Source organism: Globicephala melas, chromosome 18 (genome assembly GCF_963455315.2).
Source record: "Globicephala melas chromosome 18, mGloMel1.2, whole genome shotgun sequence".
Classification (NCBI taxonomy): Eukaryota; Metazoa; Chordata; class Mammalia; order Artiodactyla; family Delphinidae; genus Globicephala; species Globicephala melas.
The window spans coordinates 26,908,313-26,935,932 of record NC_083331.1 but is presented as its reverse complement, the minus strand read 5'-3'; positions in this window follow the sequence as shown (position 1 = coordinate 26,935,932).

Here is a 27,620-nt window from a genome sequence, read left to right as displayed (position 1 = left end):
AAGAACATTCTAGGTAGGAGAAGTACTAAATTGAAGAAGAAATTAGCATGTTCTGAAATGTGGTTGTGAAACAGGGTGAAATGTGAAATTGTGTGGAACATAGAGCGGGCACGATAAAAATAAAGGAGGACAGCTTCATGATGCACTTTCATTCTTTTTTTTTTTTTTTTTTTTTGCGGTATGCGGGTCTCTCACTGTTGTGGCCTCTCCCGTTGCGGAGCACAGGCTCCGGAAGCACAGGCTCAGCGGCCATGGCTCACGCGCCCAGGCGCTCCGCGGCATGTGGGATCTTCCCGGACCGGGGCACGAACCCGTGTCCCCTGCATCGGCAGGCGGACTCTCAACCACTGCACCACCAGGGAAGCCCCACTTTCATTCTTCAGGTCATAATTTATTGTCACCTGTTCCATGAAGGCTTTTCTAACCATTTCACCTAAATTCTGTTTTCCCATCTTTAAGACTTTCTATTCCCCTCTCCTGTTCAGTATTTTTATGTAGCATTTATTGTAACCTAACCTACACTATATTTAACTTATTTATTTTATTTATTGCCTACCTCCCTCTCTACTACTGTTTAAGATATAGAACCTATGACAAAATACTTTCTGTTGATTTGTGTAATTTTGTATCCCTATTGTTTTTTAAAAAAATAGTTTTAGACACCAAGTGGTCACTCAATAAATATTTGTTATATAAATTAATTAATGGAAAACATATTTTTTACTACATTAAGTCTATATATACAAAATTAATTTCTAGGTTGTGCTGAAAAAAATAACTAAGTATTTCTCATTGATTCCCTCTCTAATGAGTGTGTAAATTACTTCTTTTAATTATTTTCTTCCCTTCTTTATGTTTTTAAAATTGGTTATTGAAACTTTGGAACTTGTCCTATTGCTGGACTCCTAATGTTATAACCATAGATTTTGAGAGTCTCATGATTAGTAGAATAGTACGTTTGTTAAGTCAAATGTGTTCTTTCCATCTGATGATCTTAGATTTTCCCCATCTCTACTAATGACTCACTTGTTCTGATTTTTTAAAATAATTTGTTACTTTCTTAAAACATCTTAACAGTGTCCTGTCATAGAAATTTGCACTCTAGCAAAAATCATTCTCACAAGGATCTTTTCTCTTGTAAATTCATCATCTTAATACTTAGGATTAGTTTTGGATGAGATACTTGATCCTTTAGCACTAATTTGTATATTACTCACTATTTTGATCTTAATTCTCCATTGTCACCTATTATTTGTTTTTCTAATAAGAAGCATATTGTCAATCAAGCCATCTTGGCTTAAGTGAAAGGCCTTCTCTGACTCTCTGTTTAAGTTCTCTGGCTATCCTATCTGTCATATCCTGGCATTCCATATTGCCCTTCTGTAAGAGAGAAGAACAAACCTGACTCCATATTGAAGGTAACTTCTTCGGGACACTAGTCCACCTCTTCCCAGTCTGTTGGCTTTCCAAATAAAGTCACTATTCCTTGACCCAACAACTCATCTTTCAATTTATTGGCCTGTCCTGTGGTGAGTGGTATGAACTTGGGCTAGGTACCACTTTTCTTCTTCACTATTTTTCCATGTCATCCATCAATGTGACTATATTTTACCTGTGCATGCAGTTCTAGTTCAGCTGTTTATTTTCCCTAGCACTTTGAAAACATTTCTCTGTTTTTCTTACCATCTATTGATGCTAATAAGAAATTGGCTGTCAGATCATTTTTCCTTTGTAGATTATCTATCTTTTCATTATGGTAGTTTTATAGTATTGTCCTTGATATGTCTATGATTTTTTGTTTTCTAGAATAAAATCTTTATTCTCCTATTTTCTTTTTGGAATTAGCTTTTATTATAATAAATTATGTCTACCTTTAATTCTGAAAAAGCATCAGACATTACATCTATTAATATTTTCCTCTGATAACCTATCAATTTTCCTGTCCTTAAATATCTACTTGATCTATGTTGTCTCCTCACATTACTTTACAATTCTCTTAGTTACATTTTCATAATTTTGTTAATCTCCTTATGCCATAATCTAGGTGAATTTCTCAGTATAACCTTCTAACTTACTGATTATTTGAATATATCAAGTCTAAATCTTTAATTTCAGATTATATTTTTATCTCCAAGATTTATAGTTTTTTGTTTATATTCACTTAAAGTATAAATATGTATATTCATGTATACATATATATGTGTGTGTGTGTGTGTATATATATATATATATATATATATATATATATATATATATATATATATCCTATGTTTAGTGAGTTCTTGATTATGTCCAGACTGGAGTTTAAATTTCAATAGCTATATTTTTTTCATTTCCAAGATTTCTATTTTTTTCATATTTGTCTTTCTTGTTTAATTTCTTCAGATTATGTTTACTAATTTATTTTATTTTTGAGTATCAGCATTTCATTTATATATTTGATGCATTACATACATTAATTTTTAAGTATTAGAGATGCCACCATTATTTTCATTTCATTTAAAGAAAGTAATTTTCAAATCATGTTTTTGCTATCTTCATTAAAACATACAATCTGTTAGTTTTTTTTCACATATATGGAATTTTGCTTTGCAAGATCATTTTAAGCATCAGGTTTTGACCTTTAAGTTTTCCTCTTTCCCTTTGTGCTCTCCCTCTTTTGTTTAGTGGTTTTATGATTGTTCTCCAGAGTCCCCAGTCCTGAATCTTGTTATGTTTTCATTTCCAGGGGCTCCCAACTCACAGACATCTGGAATGGAGATATTCCAGACATGTCCATGACACTAATGCCCAGTGGAAGCTTGACTCAGGGCTTCATTAGAAGACACCCTGTGTTTTCTTCCCACTAAGCACACAGCTGCTGATAAACTGTAGTTCCAAGAAAAGGTGTGCACCAACTTATTTCAAACTTTTTTTATCAATAGTAAGTCCCACATCAGTAAAAAGCCAGGCTCTAGTTTATCATCTTTTGTAGAAAGCATAAAGCAAATTTCCCAAGCTGCCTTGGCCTTTTCCAACTTGGAAATCAGTGAACTGTTCATGACAACTGTGCTTATTATTTTGTTTCTGTTTCATATATGGTCATTAGAAATATTTACTGTGTTAAGCATGATTATATTATTTGAATATTCTCTCTTTGTAGTCTTAGTGGTATGCATCTGAACAAAGACAAAAGTGTGTGGTCCTCAAACAATTTAAACAGAACCTGTCTTTTTTTTTTTTTTTTTTTTTTTTTTTGCAGTACGTGGGCCTCTCACTGTTGTGGCCTCTCCTGTTGCGGAGCACAGGCTCCGGACGCGCAGGCCCAGCGGCCATGGCTCACGGGCCCAGCTGCTCCGCGGCATGTGGGATCTTCCCGGACCGGGGCACGAACTCGTGTCCCCTGCATCGGTAGGCGGACTCTCAACCACTGCGCCACCAGGGAAGCCCAACATAACCTGTCTTGATCATAATGCATCCCTTAACACATTTTAGTATTACATTTATAAAAATTAACATTATAATAACAGTAAGTCAGTAGACAATTATTCATTGTTTGTACTATAATGGAGGCAAAGGCCAAGTCAAGTAAAGATATAGACAATGAAATGCTTACATCTACTTAGTATAAACTACTTAATTAAGTTTCTCTCTTAAAAATATAAAGAATTTTTGGCATGAAGTATTAGTAGGAATTTGCCAAATGAATAGTCAACAGCAGTGGATCTAAGGGAAAAAAATTAACATGTGCAGAAGAGTAGAGCTGCGAGAAACTACAGCCTAAGACTCACACCCTAATGACCAGTAAGTTTAAAGAAACCGAGAATTTCTTCTCCAGTAGATCTGGCAGTTAGTCATATTGAAGATTGCATTTGCCTTCGTTTTGTTTATGTGAACATCTGTGAATCAACTACTGGGATTAGTATTTATTATTTAGCCTGGGACAAAAGTACACATCTATGATATAGAGATGGGAACCAATCCCCACTCAATTCATACAAATGAGAAATGAGGGTATTTCTTTTTTTTCTTTTTTTTTTTTAGAAAAGAGAACAGATGGAGATGCCGCAAATACAGCAAATATTTATTAAGAGAGTTGTTAAATGTGGCTGTAAACATATATTGATTACATAAAAATTAATACTACTCATTCTCAAAAGTAGACTAAAAATGAGATTCTGTGTACATAATCACATACTTATGACATACACACGTTTTCCATTTGCAGATATATAGAACTGTGTTTCCAAACACCATGTTTCTAAACCACTCTTTTATATTGTTTAATATAAGTTGTGTATTTATCTGTTCATAAATTCCTAATATCCACATTAAACTTCTTGAGTAAATCCTTGCTTTATTCAGTTTTCTAGGTACTTACAACATATATGTCCCATAAATACTAGATAAATTACTGCTTATAGTGTTAACATTCACATATATTCCTAAATAAATATGTATCTAAATAAATGTTTGTATATATACACATAAACACACACACACATGCATACCCATATGCTAACCTATTTCCAGCTATTGCTGAAATAGAGCTTTCCAAAATGATGAGTATTTTGCATCGGCTGTTTCAGTTAATAACACTTTAAAGGCATTTATTTCAAGAAAAAGACACTAATTATAAGGATATTTAATGACCTAATTAAGAGCCCATTTTACTAACTGTAATATTAAAATTGGAGTGAATATTCAAGTAAGTTTAAGGACATGATTTTATTTTATGGTGTATTATTTTAATATGTACCTTTGCTTCTATATTTTGTAAGTGTTCTCCAAACACATCAATCCTGTATTATTGACCTCCCTCCCAACTCTGTTGACCCAAATCTGTGGGATTTCTACTTCAATTAATTTTTTTTTTAAGTTAACCTCTTCAGAGATCGCTCCCTGAATCTTCTTGCATTAAGTAATCCTGGTTTCCTTTGAGACTATCTTATATGGGCACTGCTTATCTTCTGCTTTTCTTGAAAAATGAAGAAGTGCTGTCAATTTTCTTTTCTATCCACTGTCCCTTGAAAAATATTTTTTTAGCTTCACGCAAAAAGAGACTTTGTCCCTTCGAGGTTAATTACACCTAATAATATTACCATTGTCCTGCTGTCATTTTTTTATTGTTACTAACTTATCCCCCATCACTTATGTTTTTTATGAATATAATTATAATTATCTTTACCTTAACTCTTGTGATCATCCTTCTTATCCCTTGTTAAACCCATTCCTCCTTTTTCCTCAACACAATCCATGGTAGCATTGAAGGAATGTCCCCAAAATTTCATGTATGCCTAGTTCAATACTGCCCATGGCAAGACAGAAGGATATCTTTTGCATCTATGTAAGGAGTCCTGTGTGTTTATATAAAGTCTTCTCCTGGCCTCAACAATATCCACAGCAGAATATGTGAGGGGTCCAAGAATTTAGGCTTCACTAAACAAACTAATTATCCCCCACCATGAATATCTCCCAACATTGGATTTGGGGAGGGGGAAGCTGAAATAATTTTGTATTATTGAGTAGGCCATCTATCTTTATCATCCCATCTGGCCCATACATACAGAATATCTACCTCATTATTATAAGATAGGCTATAATTTGAGTTATCTTCTTCCCCTGATAGAACAGTAAAACTGATTCTATCATGCTGTAGTGTTTGGTATATAAGTCAATATGAAGACTCCAAAGCTCCCATGTCATCCTTCATCACCCAGATTAAAATCCCCATATGGTTTAGTTCATAATTTCCTTGATCCTTTGTGTCTCTAGAACTTAGTCTTTGTCATCAGCAAACTCTCTCATGTTCTGAACTTCTTTTCTCAGTGCTCTGGAGATAGTGATTCCCTTACAGCTCTATCAGTTGATTTTTTTTTTTCTCTCTCTCCCTCCTTTGTTGCACAAAGACATGAGAGTAAGGTAGGTTTTCTACCTGTATATAATACTATTTCTATGCTATTATGACTCCAATCTTAATTGAAAAATTAAAACAAAAATAATAAAAACAACTCAGCTTCTTTGAAATCTTAATATCCTACAAGTCACTAGCTTTCACACTGAAGTAATAAACCATACTTCCAATCATTCCCTCCCTCACTTTAGTATCTGTCTTGTTTATTGTCTCTATCTTTGTATTTTTCTTCTACTACTCTTCCTATCCATTTACATTTCTCTCAGTGTCCATATAGATGATTCATCCAACAATATGACCTCTTAGTTTTGTATTCTTCTTACTTTCAACAGTTTTGTTTTCCTCTCCACCTCAGTCACACACACAGCTTAGAACCTGCATTAACAGCAGTGGTACTTTTTCCAGCATAATGATTTTAAGAATTTCACCTCTGCCACAATCTGTCACCGTCCATCCCTCACTCTCACATTTCTCCATTCTCACCCATAGCCCAGTTGTGGGTCTTGATACCTTTCTGTTCCATTTTCTAGCAAATAGGCAGTAAGAATGAAAAGAGTCATTGGTTTGATTTTTGGAAGTGAGGAAGGTCTGGAAATGTTGCTGCCTACACAGTCAATATGAATAACATGGGATACTTGTAATCAAGGTTTTCTAATGTGTTGGTAGAACTGTCAGCCAGAAAAACAAGTATATATCAAGACCAAACAAAGTTAAATATCTAAATCATGTAAAAATTAGTTTAACTGCCTGTAGAAAAAATATATTGTGACTTCAACAACATAGATATTTATTCTTTCACAAATAAAGAAATCTGAAGAAATACAGGTCATGGCTGGTAAAATAGATTCACAACCACCAGTAACCAAAGCTCCATCTTTGTTCCATGAATTTTAGCTGGAATTTTTATCTTAGATTGCGACATGGTCCAAGATCCTATGGAACTCTAGCCATCATATCTGAGTCCCAAGCAAGAGGAAGGGTCAAAGATATTTTCCCCAGTTAGAAAATTATACAGACAAGTGTCCAAAGTAGTCAAGAAATCTTTCATTTTGTGATTTTATGACTATTTCCTTAAATCTAACCAAAGCTGGCTTCTCTAAAATAGGATAATTTAAAGATCATCATGTCTACTTATGGATCATTCAAAATGATCTGGGTATATGATAGCAACTGCCCTTTAGGTTTATATTTTCTTTTTTATAGTGTAGTTTCCTTTTAATACATGATCTAGCAGTGCCATTTACCTAAGCATCCTAGCACCTTTTGTGTATATTACCAGTGAAAACTTAAAGAACTAGTGAGCTATACCTATACAGTTTTATGTTATATTTAATGATGCATAAAGTCACTTAAGGTCTCAACCTTTTCATATTTAGGCAGATTTAATTGTGTTTTGATTCTGAATTAATTAAATGCAATTAAAATATTCTGAGACATACTGGAGACATATTAGCTTATATCTTAAATGATGTCATACATTTAGGAAATGTTTCTAGAAGAAATTAGAAACTAAGTCTACACATTAATACAGAATCCACACTTTAAGTTCTACTGAAAATAAGCAAATCAAACACAGATAAACAAAAATTTCAATTAAATAGAAAATATAATCTGCTTAACTTGAAGCTGTCACTCAATAAATTCTTAAAATTTTGAATCTTACAAGGACTGGCTGTAATTCATTAGACTTTTATACATGGTTAAAGTTTTGAAACAAACATTGCATTCTGGTATAAATTTATTTGGAAGAAAATTCTAGGTTTGTCTCCCAAATAAATCCCAGTAAAAACTGTTTTACTATTTCTCTTGAGAATTTATGTTTTGAAACATTATGATTTGCTTTGATGGTGCCATGGACGTGTATATTGGAAACAGATATGTTGGGATTTTCTTTAAGTTTCATGATACAAGTTTTTTACCAAGTGATCTAAATTTTGAATATAATATTATTCTGTTATACTTTTAACATTTATCATATGCATTTGAAAACAAACAGGCAAATAATCATTGACAGCCAACAAAGTTAAAGATTTTTACATGGTTTGCTGTTGAAAGAATCCAGAGAAAAAAATTATAACTAGGCATTTAGAAAAACTTTTGAAGTGCTCTGAAGTATAACAATAAATTATTTTGCTTAAGTTCAAAACAGTATCTGTAATTAATCTAATCCATGACATTAATTGTCAAATGTACTTCATAATGGAATAGCTGTCATGGCTTAATTATTATGCTTTAGGTAATACTATCTCCTTCACGTATTAACTCCAGTGGATTTAATAAGAAAAAAAAAGATACTGCAAAGCATAAATGATCAAACCATCAACACATTTTCTTTCCTTGAATACTTTCTCTCAAGAATCAGTGATTCCATAAAATAGGGCCCATCATAGCTTTGAAGGAAAAACGTCTCTGAAAGCTACCCTTCCAAACTTGTGTATGTGCCTCGTCTTTTATTTTCTTTTTATTTTCTTGTCCTTCCCATCAGGTCTCAGGTCTCTCCTTCCACTGATTCTCCAGGTCCTTCCCCACTGACTTCCTACCTGGGCTTCACACTTTTTCTTTTTCCACATCTTACCTGTCCTCCAATTCCTCTATAAAATCACCAGAGACCTTAAAGATAATGGAGCTAAACTAACAAGCTAATATAAAATGTTAATAAATTATGTGGGTTTGAGATTTTTACTTTGATGATAGGATATCTACCATTTAATAGAAAACATCAAGCCAGACAAATAGAGGAAAAAAAGACATTTTAGGGCATTGCAGTGGCACTTAAACCACAGATGCACTGGCTTATCTCATTAGAGTCTTAAGTTGATGTAGTCAAAAATTTGGAAGCAATGTTTTCAAAGTTAATCAGTTAATACCCTAACATAGAGAGCATTTTTTTCTGAAGTTCTATGATTTCCTATTTTGTGGATCATAATAAGTAAATTATGCCACATTGTCTAAGTTTATAGAAAATAAGGGGAGGAAGGCTACACTGAGAACTTTGAATGTTTATAACTGGGCAAAAACAATGTACACAATATCTGACTTTTTTAATGATGCAGTAATAGAAAATATAACTGAGGCTACTTCTTTCTCGAGGCAGCTATTTCAAGGTTATCTCTAGAGCCTCTCTATCCAAAATAATCCCATATAACTGTTTAATCTCATGGACATGTAGAATAAGGTGTGCCTATCTACATAAGAGGCATAAATGCCATGGCTGATTCAACCTTATCTAAGAAGTAATCAAGTGATTTTTTTTCTTCTAAGTAATAATACATACCCCCTCTGGTAGGCTGCCTTGCATAAAAAAGTTCCTGATAATATGTACTTTTATGTGTAATGATACAGGAAGCAGCAGGAAGATGTCACATGTCTTACAAATAAAAGTGATAATAGTGGTAGACCAAAGTAAAATTGGAAGATACACATTATATTCAGAATAACTTTGTCTCATTTCTATATGACCAGCCCTAGTCTCAGTGTGGGCACTGTTCATTGGCTTGGAAAAACCTTGGATTGACACGGAGCTTTAATAGATGTGGAAGTCACTTTCTAAGTGTGCCTGCTGCGTTCCAGTCAGGAAATGTCAATACTTAACTAGCTCGGGGTTTGAGAAAAAAACTTAACCTTACCACATGCCATTACAGTTAGTTAATTGCTGTGACCTCTATCATAGATTGTGATCATCGTTGATATTTTCTGTTTAGAAAATAAAGAAATGACTAATGAATGATATTTTTATGAATGGTCAGGAGAAAACCATGGCTTAAATCCAGAAGACCATCATTTTTTTGAAGTTGTACTTTGACAGGCAGGCTGTGGAAATGATTTTCTTAGGCTCTCTTCTGACCAATTCATAGAACAACTGTGATCAATCAGTTGTTTTATGGAATTGAGTTACTGGTACCATGTCACAACAAACTGATTAAATTCTCCCAGAAGAAATCATCAACTTTATTGGGACTAATGGTATATAAGATCTTAAGTTAGAAAGTTGTTTTCATTCACCCTTCAAGGAAAAGTCTTGCTTTTGAAAACTCAGCAAAACTGATTTAATATTTTCAGAATAGACATTATCCAAATGGTTCATGACACCATTTTTCACATTTCAGGATATCAAAGGATATTATTGTCTTCTTAGTATAATAGTGACAATCTCCCTTTCAAAATATTTTACTAATTAACCCATCTTGCTACAAAGTATGTTATTGGCTCCCTTTTTTCACATGTTTATTTCTCCTATTTTAATATACTTAATGTAACTGTTTGCCCTGATCTTTGTTTTTTCTTGAAGATGTGACTTGAAAATCACGTATATGGTTTCAACACATGAACGTAAGCATGATTTATTTTTGATGCCTCATGATATTCAATAAATGTTATTTAATGAGTTCTTGATATACAAATAACCCCACAGTGGGACTGAGTCAGATTTTACCAACTGCTGTAATAAAGAGACAATCAGGGATGTACTTTGCTAGGTAAGACCAGCAGATTTGTTATTTTTTTCACCATTATGGGTATTTATAAATGGTCTGAAATAGCTAGTCCATTTTCCTATTCTATACACTTCCTTGTTCAGGATAAATGTTAAAGAAACCATCTGAGTCCTAGAATCTAAACTAGTTTGTGAAAATTATTCATTATGCATTAAAAATTGTTGCCTCCTTAATATTAAAATTTTAATTTTCATAGCTCTTTAGCAAAAACAAAGCTCAAATATAAAGTCCCCACATACTCGATTTTCTAAAAATGGCTAACAGTATACATTCAAGCAAAAATGATCAATTTCATGTTTAAAACAATGGAAGCATTTAAACAGGGAGGCAGAAGGATTGCAATGATTAATCTTATGTGACAATTTTATTGGGGCACAGGGTGGGTGCACTGAGAAAACATTATTTGGGGGTGTGTCTGTGAGGGTGTTTCTGACTGAGTAAAGCAAAGTGCCTTCCTCAGTGGGGGTGATTATCATCCTCTCCATTTAAGACCTCAATAAAACAAACAAACAAAGCAAACAAACAACACCAACAAAATATATATATATATATATACAATTCGTTCTGTTTCTCTGGAAAACCCTGACTAATACATGGATTGCCTTTGTTTTTTAGAGTAGTATATCAGACAACTCTTCTATTGGAAAGAGTAGAGACTACACTAAAAAATCAATTAGAAGTTGATTACAAAAATACTTTTGTTATATAATAAGGACTATGACCTTTCCATAGGTCAGGAAAGGAGATAAAATGTTCAAAAGACAGTTATTAGGTATATTAAATAAAATTATAGAAATCAAATTGGCATATATAAAAAGTTACCATAAGAGAGAATTTTCAAGAACGAGGCAGTGGTGAGAAGTATAAAAATGCAATGTATAAGTCCTAGATCCTGAGAACTGGAAATCGCCACTGGGGATGATCATTGATGGAGATAGATATGAGACTGTAAAAGTTAAATTAGGATAAACATTGACAAGATTAATAAAAATAGTGACATTTATTATTTTACACATAAGGAGGTAAGGCTCAGAGAGGCTTTTTTTTTGTTGTTGTTGTTGTTGTTCTTGGGTTTTTCATTTGTTTGTTTGTTTGTTTGTTCTTACTGGCTTAAGCTCATACAGCATGTAAGGACTGAGATAATATTGCTTCCTGAACTTATGACTCATAATTTATAGCCATTATACTAATAAAGTGTGTCAAATGTTAAAAGCAAGGCATGAGCATCCTAAACATTTCAGATATAAAACTTGCTAAAACTTAACTTTGGTATGATAATTATAAAGTGAGTATGGGATGACAAAATTTACTTGGGAATCAGCTGGCCAGTAGATCTAAAAGACATTTTAAGGAATATTATAATTATATAAAATAACAATGTCTATTATTGAGTTATAATTGTAGAAGGCAGAGAAACTATGGTACCAAACAAATTAACTTCTCATGCAGAAACAAGACATTTTAGTAGCAATACATATATATGCAACCATGAAACGAAACAAGATTAATTTCAGAAAATAATAGATCCTGAACATGCAAAAATACAATCTTCAATTGCATATACAATAGAAAAAATGTTAGACAAGGATCTTTGATTTCCTGTTTTTAGACAAAGATAATTATAATACAAAGGGCATTAAGCTATAGTCACATAATAATCGTAATTCTACGGATAGTAAGTAATATGCACATTGTGAGTTAGAGTATACAACATTTTTTACTTACAATTTAAAAATACCTTGCAAGTTATGACTAACAGATTTGTTATGTTTTTTCACCATTGTACAAATATTAAAAAAAAATACCTCAAAGGGTTAAAGTAATTTTTCTCAGTTTACATAGCTATTATGTTCTTAGGACTTATGGTTCCAAATCCTTTATGTTTATGTCACAAACATATAGAAGTGAATGAACACACTGAGACATAATTCAAATAGCCACTTGGATGTAATGTAATCTTTTGGACAAGTCTTTAGGTATAACTGAATCACTAATATGTACATTCTTTGATTACCTTTAGTTACTTTAATAAGGTTTTCTGCACAGAGTTCAAGCTTATATTTTGATGTAACCTTTTCAGAGATAACTTTATTTTAATTTTAAAGTTTCTTTTTTTCCTTGCTGACATTATACAATTCTCTAAGTTTATTTCAAAATTTCATTCAATGAGTAATCATCCATGTTTCATCAAATGCATACAGTGAGGTAATTGTGGTGTGTGTGGGTGTTTGTAATTGGTGTACTTAATATATGGCTTTCCAGAATCCTTTTATTGAATTATCTGGAGCATACATTTTATCATCCTCAATTGGTATATATAACATCCTCAAATGCCTATAATATATACTAAATAAAATTTTATAAAATCATTAAATGTTTTCTAAAGGGTGATTCCAATGATTTTGTATATAAACACCCACCACTAATACACCAAAAATGCACATGTATATGCTGATTTTTATTCTAGTATTTTTTTTTTAGCTCACTGATTTGGAAGGAGGACTTATAGCTGGCTATCAGCATCCTCCTCACTGAACAATGCTGTTGACTCTGCATCCACCTCTGTGTATTCTATATGGCTAGAACAGCAAATCCAGGTAATGGAGCCTGTGATAATGTAAGAAACAAGCTTCAGCTGAGCAAGCATCTACCTGAATTGGGCATAAATAGTTACGGTTTTCTCAGAGACATTGCTGCTTTGGAGAGGATGTTTCAGAAGTTGTGTGCTTTGGGTCCCAAACTAGTAGAACTAAGGTTTAAAAAAATGAGTGGTCCATCTTATCAAAAAGTATCTGTAATGTGTGTATTTCTCCTTTGAATACTCAGTGTATACAGTTTATAATTGGTTTGCTGTGTTCTCAGAGCAGTGATATAAGTGACTAAAACAAATGGTGGGAAGAAAAATTAGTGTTGCCTATTATTATCTATAAAACTAAATATGTATTTTCTACTGTATACATTATGCAATTGTCTACAGCTTTTTATTTTTAATGCTATTAGTTGTGCCTAAGGAAACACAGAACTATTCATCCGAAACCAAGCTGGTTTTTACTTAACTTATATACTTAATAACCTTTATAGAAAGACAGTTGTAGCTTCAGCAATTTTATGGCTTGAGATCAGCATACAAGTTGAAATTTATAGTCAATGACAGTTGCTAATCTTCACTTGTAATGTCATATTTGTTTGCTTCCCTTGTGAAAATATTTAGTTAACTCTACTTTTACTCAAGCATTTATTTTATATGTAACTTTTATGCAGAGAAAGTTAAATTGTTTGTTAATAAAGTTTGAGTAAAAGTACAGTTAAAACTATCCTTATTGACACAGACATAGAGAATGGACTTGAGGACATGGGGAGTGGGAAGGGTAAGCTGGGACAAAGTGAGAGAGTGGCGCGGACATATATACACTACCAAATGTAAAATATATAGCTAGTTGGAAGCAACCGCGTAGCACAGGGTGATCAGCTCGGTGTTTTGTGACCACCTAGAGGGGTGGGATAGGGAGGGTGGGAGGGAGACGCAAGAAGGAGGAGATATGGGGATATATGTATATGTATAGTTGATTCACTTTTTATAAAACAGAAACTAACACACCATCGTAAAGTAATTATACTCCAATAAAGATGTTAAAAAAATTATCCTTATTTTATGCTCTCACCACTGAATGTTCTCCATTAAAAATATTAAACTTATATGCTCACAGTCATGTGTTCATTTGAATGGGGAAATTAATAGCTCATATGTGGCTAAACTGGAGAATTAATTTTGATACATCATACTCCAAATAAATGTTGAAAACAAAAAAATAATGGTTACATATAGGAAAATACTAAAGATTTACACTATTCCCATTTACACCTTGTGTCATTTCATAATTTGACTAATTCTCTCATCCCCATACTTATAAATTTCAGTTTGCAACATGGAATATGTTTTCCCATGGGCAAAGCAACAAGTGAAAAATAGGTATTTGAGCTTCTGAAAGTAAAATGCTGTCACATTCTTAGACCTTAATATAATTAGGTTCCCATGATCTTGGTAGACTCTTTTGGTGGCAAGCGTTAATGGTATGAGTATGATGGCAATTCAAATATGCAGAACAGAGAAGAAGAAACTAAGATTTGTTGTGTGTCCCACATATGTCAGGCACTCTGCAAGCTGGAAATTTTAGATAATAACAACAATAAGAGCATTCATACATAACACTTATATACATATTTCAAAGAGTCAGTTGTTTTATAATTATTTATTCATTCATTTCTCACAATAATCTCTGGTATAGGTGTACTTTTATTTAGGTATTAGATTATGCCATATCAAATTAATCACTAATCTCAGACTTTTAACGTAGACTGAGTTTATTTCTGTCTTAGGGTCCATATCCAAAGTAAGTCTGAGGCTGATTGTGTGTGGAAAGGGTTGCGTTCGACACAGTCACTCAAAACCAAAGCTGTCATAGCTGCTCCCAGCTATTCATTGACCCCAAAGTGACAGACATTACTTGTGCCCACATCCCTTTGACCAGACCTTGTCTCAGAGAACTACAAAACAAAGGATAGGAAAATAAAAGGCAAGCAAAGAATATTTGATTGAACACCACTCTTTGGCAGTGCGTCTTTCTGATGTGCAAACTATTTGATGCTACTTAGTTCCATGTTCCATAACCACGCATTTCTTTGGGGCCATGCACATTTATTATCACTTTTCCTGCTTGAGGTAAACAGACAAAGGATTTTTTTAGCCAGGATTGTAATCTCTTTGACAGTAGAATGAATGCAGATCTCTGCACGGGATCAGATTTCCAAGTGGAAGACTACAATGGGAAACTCCTTTATCAATAGAGGTTTTTCTTTTAATTTGTTTGTTTGCTTTTAAGCAAGAAATTTAAAGCCACACCCTTAACCTGATCTGTGCTATAAGAGTTAGTTTTAATTTTTTGTTATTATTTAAAGGAATATTCCATTTCAACACCTAATGTTTAGGTTCTCAAAGTAATTAGATTCTCTAACACTGCAAGTGTCCACATTTCTGAAACCTATCCCTTTTCTTTTTATCAAGCTGGCAAACTAGCTCATCTCTTTCTTACAACACCTTGCCAAACACAGGCAATTAGAACTAACACAAACCATAATGCCTTGTTCTCCAACCTCTTCTTACCTTAGTCACAAAAACAAAAAAACAAAACATCTCTCCTATAATTTTAAATGACACTTTAACCAAATAATCTGGAGCTGTATAACAATATTTTTCAGCCTCCAACCTTAGTTTCTTTGTTGTCTGCTCCCAGATGCTAAGCCAATACCACAGTCTATGTTTTTGTTTGGCAAATACTCTACAGCAATTTCAGTCGTGTATAGTAACATAGATGGTGTTTCAGCTGTTGTTATCTTCTAACAATCAGACACTATATTTTTAGTCTCCTGGTCTGGTACCTTTCTTTGTCCACTCTTGAAATGCTGGTGATCTCTTTGGTTTCATCATCATCCTGACTCTCTTCTTACTGAACATACTTTTCGTGTCCACAAATGAAATATTTGGCAAGCATTATGATTTTTGCCACAATAGCTACTACTCTCATCCCATTTTACAGATAAGAAAACTGAGGGACAGTGTTACTAAATTACTAGCCCAGAATCACACACCCAATAAAGAGTGACTCTCCATAGTATGTGATAATAATTTTAACACTATTAATTCATTTAATTCTCACAACTCTGTCCTTAGGTATTTTTTATTTTTCATTTTACACATGACAACACTCAGTTCCAGCTAAGTGTCAAAGACAGAATTGAAATCTAAGTATGCATACTTTTTGACCCTCTAACAGATCCTTCAACCTTAACATTTCAAAAACTGGAACCAGAAAATGTATTCTCCTTCCTAAAATCTGCTGCTCTCCCTGTATTCTCTGGCCAAGTTAACCATTATCCATAGAGCTGACAAAACTGTACTCACCCTGTAGCCTTTAGTTCCTCTCCTTTTCTAGTTTAGACCCTTATCTCCTGTTCCACTTGGATGATGATAGTTGCATTTCACAGGTTTTCCTGTTTACAGTCTCTTCCAACTCCCATCCATCCTTTATATTCCTGGATGTTATATTTCTAAGATAAAGATTTGATATACTATTTCCCTTTTATTAAAAGAAAAAAAAAAAAGGATAGCGCCTTGCTGCCCTTTGCTACAGAATAAACTTTAACTTTTAGCCAAATTAATGGGAGTGTGTAGTTGCCCTCAACAGAGATGGAGAAGGCTAGTGTTGGAAGAGTTTCAGGAAGAAAGATCAGTTTGGGGCACTATAGCATGTGTCTTAGACATCAACATAGAGCTGTCAGGAGACATCAAAATAGAGCTGTCAAGTCAGCATTTGTATATATAAATTTCAAGGCATTATAATATAGATTTTGTTGAAATCTATGTAAACAAATTAAATCACCAAGGGAAAGAGTACTGAGAAAGAATGACTAGTGAAGTAAGGAGAAAACTAAGAGAAATGGCATCCTGGAAGACAAGTGAAATAAGTATATTAAAGAGGAGGACAAGACTAACTTTTTCAAATACTCCTGGTAGGTCACACAAGATACTCATTGAGAATTGAAACTTGAATTTAGCATCTGGAATAGAAATTCTGACAAACTGATGGGCTCTAAAACTTGATTGAAATGGGTATAAGAGAGAATTGGAGGAGAGAAATTGGAGACAGTGAGTATAACAACCATTTTGAGGTGGAATTTCAATGCAAAAAAAAGGAATCAAGAAATGGTGTGGTAGCTCCTACAGGAAGGCAAGTTAGGTATTCTTTTTAAGAAAGAAATACATAAAAGATGGAAGCTTTGTATTGATGGTAACAATTTGTCTGAGAGAGAAACACTTGATGATGTGTAAGGAATAATGACTAGGAGAGAACTGATGGAGTTGTGTCTTTGAGACAGGTAAGAGGATATGGAATCTTGTACCCCAAAGAGGAGATTGACTCTAAATAGAAGCTTGGAAATTTTATCACTGGTAAAAGAGAAGAGGCAGAATGTGTCTGCAGGTACTGCAGGCTGGTAGGAATTGTAGCTAGTGTCTGTGGATGTCCCTTTCTGATAATTTTTATTTGCCAATGAAATAGGAAGTAATTTTATTAGCTTTAGTTAAGGTAAGGAAGGAAATTGACAAGTGCATGGGAACTTATAAGTAAAATTACAATATGAAAGAAACATGAATACTTAATTCTTGCCAATATGTTTAGATCATGGATGATGTGTCAACAAATTTTGGATACTCAGCCTATCTAAATACCTAAGATATATTAGGGTAATGATAATAATAGCTGCAATAATGCTGAAATAATAATAGTTTACATTTCTTAGGTTCTTATTATTTACCAGGCATTACTCAAAGTGTTATATATGGATTAGCTAATTTAATCTTCAAATAAAACCTAAGAGTTAGACGATATATTATCCCATTTTACAAATGAAAATATCAAGATATTAAAAATGACATTTTACCCAAGGTGACACATTTAAGAAAAGAAACTGGTGAAATGAAAAAAGAAATTATCTCATGTGTTAATACATTTCATAAGGACTCCAAGAAAACTGAGAGACTTATTAAGTCAGTGTTAAAGTATCAGTCATTTTGGTAAGTCAGAGTATGATATTTTGGAAAAGGATTTGAGGACCTACCCAATGCTCTATAAGTGACCATTTATTTAAGCTCCTCTTAAGGATAGTTCTATATCTATAGACAAGCATAGTTGTCCTTGTGGTCAGATATCCCTCCTAAAACCAAGTCTTCAAACATTGTCTGAAACCATCTAACAAAGAAAAACTTCCACATGTTCCTTGAGGTTAGGATGTGTTCCTTAGAACCTTTTATCTCTCCAGCAACTTACAAATAATAGGAATTTGTTGTTGATGCCAATTATAAGGAGGATGATTTCATGGCTTTTTAAATTAACATCTCTATATGCAGATAACAATCACCTTGAAAGACTGATTGCTAATGTTCAAATTGCCTTTTGTGCAAAACTGACAAATTTTAGACTAAATTGCTGTTGGCTATGTTTTCAAAAAGGTAGATCTTAATAATGACACTTAATTTTTCTTTTTTGAACAAATGAATGAGTTTCAAGACTGTTTCTACAAAGACAGAGCACTATATAAATTCCACATGAAAGCAAGCCCTAATTTAAAAAATAATACCCTAATGATACCTAATTACTTCCTTGAGAATAAGCAGCAACCTAATTAGTCACCTTTATCTTCATATGCACCTGGAATTGCTATTGTGAATAAAGCATACAAAGCACAGTACATTTTAACAATAATTCTCTGCACTGGAGGAAAGTGAGAAGGTTGGGTTAAGCAGGCATGGTAATTTATGACAAATCATTAGAATTTGTAATGGTATTTGATTCATTTTTTGGAGGGGATTGATCAAATAATTTATAGAGTTTGGAAAAATTCCCATTGCCAGTTACACAGAATTATTTTAGAGCTAAACTTAAAGCATTTCTTATAAAGCTAGATAAAATGCAGTTTCAAGAGACAGTGTATCTGTGTATGTCAGACATTTCTCTGCCATAGCAAATGGCAACTATTAACTCCACACTTTGAGATTTTATCCAGAAAGAACTTGGAAATATCTTCTCAGTTAGATAATGTCTTCTCAGAAATGGGTTGTGGACAGGACAGATTAAGCAAGCTGACAACCACTCAGATGAGTTCCTGGAGGTGAGCCTTTGCAGACAGAAAAGAAAATAAAAGTTCTCATGTCTTCACCACTGCCACAGTGAATGGCTTAAAAATCAGTTTGAAAGATGTTATAAATAAATAAATAAATATTTTTTAAAGAATCAGTTTGTACCATCTTGTATAAAATTTGAAGTGAGAAAGGCAAGGCATATTCTTTCCTTGGGCACTGCAGAAGAGTTAGCCCTTACCTTTATTGTTAATAATGTAAATCTTTAGAAATATTTGAAGTGGCCATTCAAGCCAAGTGAAAACAATTCTACTTCATGGTAAATTGCAAATAAGTTTCCATGGAAGGTGAAGACAATCTTCCTGATTACTACTGGACTTTTATGAGTATGAATTTTTTATATTCTTTGGCTTTTCTGAGAAGTTACTTTTAGAGAAACTTTATTTGTCATCAATTTCTTTGTTGCAAATTACCACAAATTTAGCAACTTAAGGCAACAGGCTTTATAAGCACACAGTCCCTGTGAGACAGGACTCTGGAAATTTGCTTAGCTGATTCCCATACTAAGGGTCTCATAGGCTGTCATCAGAGTTAGCCAAGGCAGGGTCCTCATCTGGAGGCTCCACTACAAAAGGATCTGCTTCCAAACGCCTAGTTCTTGGGCAAAATTCATTTCCTTGGAGTTGCAGGACTGAGAGCATTAGTGTTTTGCTGGCTGGAGGCTAGAGGCCAGCCTCAGCTCCTAGAGGCTGTCCAAAGTTTTTGCAGTTGTTTGCCATGTGGGATTCCCCAACCTGACCATGAACTTCACCAAGTTGACCAGAAGAGTCTCTGAGACAAATGGGCTAGCAAAACAGAGTCTTATATAACAGAGCATAATCACAGGAGTGACATTCCATCACTCTTGCTCTATTATACAGTGTTAGAGGAAAGTCACAGGTCCTCCCTCAATTAAGGGGAGGAGAGTATACATGGACATGAAGACCACGTGGCAGAGGTCTTGGGGGTGGGCACCCTAGAAACTGTTCAGTCTTTTCACCTGTTTATCATGGAGCTTTGTTTCCTCTGTTCCAGAAAGTGTATTCTTGTAAATTCTTAAGTGCAACTACTGAATTAAGACTTTTGCTTAGAAGGAGTTTTTTTGTTTTGTTTTGTTTTTTAACCATGTCTGCACTCCTCATTTCTCAACTTTCTGTGATGACTTATACTCCACTGTCTTCCAGTCTCCTGCCTTTTTCACTAGGACCATGAGTTTTTCAAATTCTCAGCAGCTGTGTATAGTCAAGATAAGTAAGAGTCTGGGAGGTCCAGTTCCCAGGCAGAGCCCTTAGGCCTGAATCAGTCTCTTAATGATGATGATCAGATTGCTCTTTCCCCTTACATTCATTTTAGTGTAACCTCTGCTAACCACAACTCTTTAGACTACTGAATTTCTCCTCCCTTTAGTAACTAGGGAGAGAATAGCTTTTGAAATTCCATCCTTAGATTCTTGGATCCTTGGATCAGCTATCCACAAAAAGTCTTCATTGTTAAGAATTTGCCCCAAACCCCTGGATTCCACCCCTCCCACACACACATTTGAATGGTTAAAATTAATTAGCTTTCTAAACAATTTGATGTTCAAAATTTTACACCTGCCTTTGCACCTGGCATCTAAGGAGGTCCTGCTCAAAGAAAATTTTCTCTTCTCTCCAAATAAACCACAAATGGCAGGAAATTCATTTAGTAAACTATAGCTTTAAAAGTATACAGAACGATTATTTTCTGAATTTTTTCTGATTACTAAGATTATTTTGACTTTTAGCAAAAAGGTATATCAGGATTAGTTCAGTTGTTATGAAGATCATTTATAACAAGAATTGCTTAGTAGTCTATTCCAGATATCTATCTTCAGACCACATTCTATGCTTCCAAGCAGCACTGCACTTCATTCTGAAAAACATATTCATCCCACCTTCTCAGAAAAAAAAAGTCTCATTTCTATCTTTATTCACAACATGACCCTTTGGGTCTTCAACAATTGGTTACTAACTTCACACTCACTTCCACTAATGTTCTCCTCTCCCCGCTTCCCACCTGAGCAGGTTCTCTAGCCATCTACTGGATACATCTAAAGCATTCTTTTGATTTTAGAAGTTGATTCTAGTCTTTTATATCATTTCTTGTCTCTGATTTTCTAAGATAATAACCAGATTAAATTTTTCTAATGATTATAAAATTTCCATTATGAGTTTCATCTTTACGTGGAAACTATTTAATTCCAATATCTTTAAATAATTGTAAGCAGATTCCTCTTTTCAAAGGCTATGTATTAAAATTAATATTTTTTTCTTTTAAAAAAAATTTGGTTGTGCTATCAGTTACTGAAAGAGGGATTATGGATTTGTCTATTTCTCCCTTTATTTCTCTTGAGTTTTGTTTTATATATTTGGAGGCTACATTATTATTTGCATGCAAATTTAGAATTGTTGTAACTTTTTGATAAACTGATCTTTTTTTGTTTTCACTGGGATCAGTTCTCTTTGCATTGATTTTTTTCCCTTAAACTCTACATTTGTTGATATTAATGCAACTACACCAGATTACTTTTGGTTAGTACTTGCATGGAATAACTTTTTCTATCTTTTACTTTCCTCATTTCTGCATCCTTATATTGGACAGGTGTCTCTTGTAAGCAGCATATGATTTTTTTTTTTTAAATCCAGTGTGTTAGTGTTTGTCTTTCAATTGGAATATTTACTCTGCTTACATTTAATATAGTTGCTCATATATTCAGCATCTTAATGCTCATTTTCTATTTGTCCCTCTTATTTTCTGTTACTTTTCTCTCCTTTCTTACCTTTTCTGGCCAACCTGAAATTACATACCCAGCAAAATATATCCTTTGAATATTTTAAAATATTATTATTTTACCTTCTGGGAGAAATAGCTCGAACTCTACTTATTTGCAGAGCACATGTAAAATCAAGTCCATCAGCTCCCTCTGCTATATTTTTATTTTGCTATGTCATTCGGTTACTGACCAGGGTTCCTGGTCTCCTTAATCAATAGAAATTTATCAGAGGCCAGACAAGAAATTCAGGCAAGGCTTGACTGAGGCTCCTGCTGCAGCAAGAGGGAGCAAAACCAAGTAACAGTTTCCCTTGCTTGCTCCCTGAGCGGGGTGGCAAGCTGGTTCCTTCTATGGGGTGAGGGTAAGGGTGGGACCAGGGGTTGGACCGGGGAGGTGATGTAGGTGCTCTCCCCACCGTCTTGATGGTGTTGTGTGCAGGGTGCGTGTGTAGTACCATGCTTTTGCTCCCGGCTCCTCAGAAGTGGCAGTTGGAGTTTTGGTCTTTTTGTATCCTGTTGTTCATGATTTGTCCCAACTGTGCATGAACACAGTTATTATTAGTCCCTTATAGTTTCTTTTTGTTTTTTATAACATGTTATTGGAGTATAATTGCTTTATAATGTTGTGTTAGTTTCAGCTGCATAACAAAACGAATCAGCTATACATATACATATATCCCCATATCTCCTCCTTCTTGCGTCTCCCTCCCACCTTCCCTATCCCACCCCTCTAGGTGGTCACAAAGCACCGAGCTGATCTCCCTGTGCTATGCGGCTGCTTCCCACTAGCTATCTATTTTATATTTGGTAGTGTATATATGTCCATGCCATTCTCCCCCTTTGTCCCAGCTTACCCTTCCCCCTCCCTGTGTCCTCAAGTCCATTCTCTACGTGTGGGTCTTTATTCCTGTCCTGCCCCTAGGTTCGTCAGAACCTTTTTTTTTTTTTTTTTCGATTCCATATATATGTGTTAGCATACAGTATTTTTTTTCTCTTTCTAACTTCACTTTGTATAACAGACTCTAGGTCCATCCATCTCACTACAAATAACTCAATTTCAATTATATTCATGGCTGAGTAATACGCCACTGTATATATGTGCCACATCTTCTTTATCCATTTATCTGTTGATGGACACTTAGGTTGCTTCCATGTCCTGGCTATTGTAAATAGAGCTACAGTGAACATTGTGGTACATGACTCCTTTTGAATTATGATTTTCTAAGGATATATGCCCAGTAGTGGGATTGCTGGGTAGTATGGTAGTTCTATTTTTAGTCTTTTAAGGAACCTCCATACTGTTCTCCATAGTGGCTGTATCAATTTACATTCCCACCAACAGTGCAAGAGTGTTCCCTTTTCTCCACACCCTCTCCAGCATTTATTCTTTGTAGATTTTTTGGTGATGGCCATTCTGACCGTTGTGAGGTGATACCTCGTAGTTTTGATTTGCATTTCTCTAATGATTAGTGATGTTGAGCATCCTTTCATGTGTTTGTTGGAGCCTGTGGAGCCTAATTTTCCATAGTATTAAAGTAACATACTGTGTTCAATTATTATGTTAATCACGGGTATTTCTTGGTAAAATACTGTGTTTCAAACATAGTTTTGCTGAGGACAACCACCATTATACACTGGGATTAAGAGAATTAAAGGTACAATAATATAACACCAAATATAGTTCTCTAATATATTTTCAAAGTCTTAAGTTTTGAAAATAAAGTTCCCGTTATTTATTGGCATTTCAAAATTTGGCTCTAGTATGTTTTCTACAGCTTCTGAGGCAAGAAGAACCACCCAATTCACATGAATTTATTATTTCTTGATATTGTTACTTAGAGGATTTTCAAAATCAGTTCTAAAATTGTCTGAACAAAGAATTTTTTATTTCTTTTTCTTTTTTTGTTTTTTTTTTGGTTAAATCAGACTATGTTTCTCAGGGTATAATTTTATGAGTTTGAAATGTGTCTTTGTGGTAATCTTCCAATTGGCACACAGTACAAAAATTGGAGATTTATTTATGATTTAAAAAATCTGTTAATAGCTTTATGGAAGTACAATTAACATTCAAATAATTATGCATGTTTAAATTATATAATTAGATAAACTTTGACGCATTTATGCACTTGTAAAAACATCAACATAATCAAAATTGTGAATATGTTCTTCATCCCCAAAAGTTTTTTTACACTCTTATGTAATCTCGCTATTCTGCCCTTTTGACCTACTCTCTCCTCTCTCCCCCAGGCAACCAATGTTCTGCTTTGGATCACTGTAGATTAATATACATATACTGAATTCTTCAAGTAAATTCTAAGGTATGTACATTTTTTTTTTGTCTAGCTCCTTCCACTCAACATAATAATTTTGAGGTTTATCTATGTTGTTGAATTCATCAATAGTTCATTCCTTTTAATAGCTGATTAGTTTTCCATTGTATGGATATACCACAATGTTCTTAGCACTTTACTTCCTGATGGACACTTGGGTTGTTTCCAGTTTAGTGATATTACAAATCAAACAGCTGTAAATAGTTGCATATATGTCTTGATATGGATATAAGTTCTCTCTCTCTTTTTTATTTTTGGCCCCACTGTGCAGTATGTGGGATTTCAGTTCCCTGACCAGGGATCAAACCCACACCCCCTGCAATGGAATCATGGAATCTTAAACACTGGACTGCTAGGGAAGTCCCTTTTTAAAATTTATTTTTATTTTTTGGTATAAGCTCTCCTTTGTCTTAGGTAAATACCTAAGAATGGAAAGACTGGACCCTATGTTCATGCTATTTACCTTTTTAAGAAACTATAAAGTTGATTGTCCAAGTGACTGTGCCATATTGCATTCCCACATGCAATTTAGAGAGCTCAAGTTGTACCATATCCTAATCAACACTTGGTATGGTCAACATTTTTATTTTGGCCATTCTAATAGGTATGCTTTATCACACTATGGTTTTCATTTGCATTTCTCTAACGACTCATCATGTTGCTTGTTTTATTTTTTAATGTCTTCATTTGGAAAAAGAATATCATCTTTGGTAAAGTGTCTTCCAAACTTTGGCTCATTTTTTATTAGGTTATTTTCTTTCTTAATGTTACATTTTAGGAGCTCTTTATGCATTCTATATATAAATCCTTTATCAGATATATGATTTGCAAATAATTTCTCCCCATTATGGTTTGTCTTTTCCTGTCTTAGCAGTATCTTTCTTAATTTTGATAACATCAAATTAATGGACTTGTGTCTTTTATGGATTTTATTTTTAGTATATTTATGAAATTTTTGCATTACCAAGGTCAAAAAATGTTCTTCTATGTATTATTTAGAAGTTTTATAGTTTTGTGAAACACATTACGTTTAAAGTCCATTTTGAGTTAATTTTTGTATGTGGAAAAAAGCATGGGTTCAAGTTCATTTTGTGCAATTGTTCCAAAAAATTTGTTGAAAAGATTTACAGATTCTCCACTGAATTGTCTTTGCATCTTTATTTAAAATCAATTGAATATATGTAAGTGGGCCTTTATTGGCCCTTTCTATTCTAGTTCAGTGATTCTTGACATAAATATTATTCAGGTGTTTTTACTGAAGCTTTCCAATACGTCTTAGTGTTAGGTGACATGTCTTTCAAGTTTGTTCTTCTTTTTTCAAATTTGTTATTACTACTCTAGGTCTTTGATTTATATATCAGTTTTAGAATCATCTTGTCAATATCTAATAACAAAAAACCTGCTGAGATTTTGATAGAAATCACATGGAAGTTATAGATCAATTTAGGGAGAATTGCCATTTTAGCTGTATTGAGCCTTCTAAACCCTAAAAAAAGTAAAATTCTCCACTTATTCAGGTCTTCTTTAATGCCTTTCAGCACTGATTTGAGTGTACAAGTGTTACATATCTTTAGTTGGATTTATTCCTAATATTCCAAACTTTTGATAGTATTGTATTTTAATTTCTTTATTTTTTGTGTATAGAAATATAATTGATATTTCTATAATAAACTGGTACACTACAAAAATGCTAAACGTAACTTCTTTGTTTTGAGTTATTTCTTTCTTTATTTATTTTTTAGATTCAGCAGATTTTTCTACTTAGAAAATCATGCAAATTCTAAATCCCTTCACTTTTCCAGTCTCCGGTCTCCACCTCCTCAACTCAGAAAGTTCACTAGTCTGTGCCCTTCTATTCCCTTCCTGTGTTGTTCCTGGAATATTTCTCTGCTTAGTAACATGGGACAACAGAAAATTATCTTGTCTGTTTCACTTCTCTCAGAAAATACTGTCCTTTTTGCATAATATTTAAAGTCATCTTGAGAATTGTTGTTTCATATATTTTACCCAGTTTCTTAGTTGTTTGAAGGAAGATAAATCTGTTCCCTGTTATTCCAGTCTGGCCCGAAGCAGAAATATGTAGTGTGTCTCAATCTATACAAGTATCCACCTCTTGTCCTCACATTTTTTTTATTAAAATATGATTCACATACCATAAAATCCATTGTTTCAAAGTATACAGTTGAATGATTTTTAGAATATTCACTTAATTGTTCAATAACCACCACTATCTAATTCCAGAACATTTTATCAACTCACAAAAGAAACCCTGCCAACCCTTAATCTACTTTCTGTCTCTATGGAGTTTTCTATACTGGCCACTTCATGTAGATAAAATTATGCACTATGTGGCCTTTGCCTCTGACTTCTTTCAATAAGCAGAATATTTTCAAGGCTTATCAATGCTATAGGATGAATTGGTAACTTAATTTTATGGCTAAATAATGTTGTGTTTTATGGATATATCACATTTTATTTATTCTTTAATCAATTGATGGATATTTAGGTGGTTTAGACTTTTTGGTTATTACAAGTAATGCTGCTGTTAACATTCATGTTCATATTTTTGGGTTGATATGAGTTTTCAGTTAGTTTGAATATATGCCTGGGAGGGTAACTGCTGAATCATATGTTTAATTTTGGATAAACTGCCAAAATATTTTACAAATGACCTTGTTTTCCCTCTGCATTGCAGCCTAAAATCTTCCTTCCCTCAGTAAGCTGGAGCCAAGTTTTGTAGCAAACAATAACACAGGGTTCACATGGCTATATACAGAAGGCACTCCACAGTGTGTGTGGAAATAGAAGAAAAAAGAAAACAGTAGCACTAAATAAATTTCAGATTTTTGTAAAAAATGGAAAATCTTTGCCATCACAAAGTAGAGCATACTCTGGCATCACACTGCTTTACCTTGGTACTCAGGTGGAGAAAAGCAATGTGAACACTTAGGTGGTGAGTTTAGTTTGTAATAATATTCTTCTCTAGAGACAAAGAAACTAATAAAATGTCTTCTTTGTAAAGTACATGAAAGCTTCTCTGTGGTAAAATGATTCAATTGGGCCTATAGTTAGGAGAGTAGATTTTAAGTGTCCTCACCAATAAATAAATAGTAACTACCTGAGGTGATAGATATGTCATTTAGCTATATTATGGTAATCATTTCATATGTATACATCAAAAGATCATGTTGTACATCATAAATATATGAATCTTCCTCAACTTATCAACTTATGATGGGGTTACCTACCAATAAACCCATCATAAATTGAAAATATCATATGGTGAAAATGCATTTAATACACCTAACCTACCAAACATCATAACTTAGCCTAATTGACCTTAAACATGCTCAGAATACTTACATTAGCCTAAAGTTGGG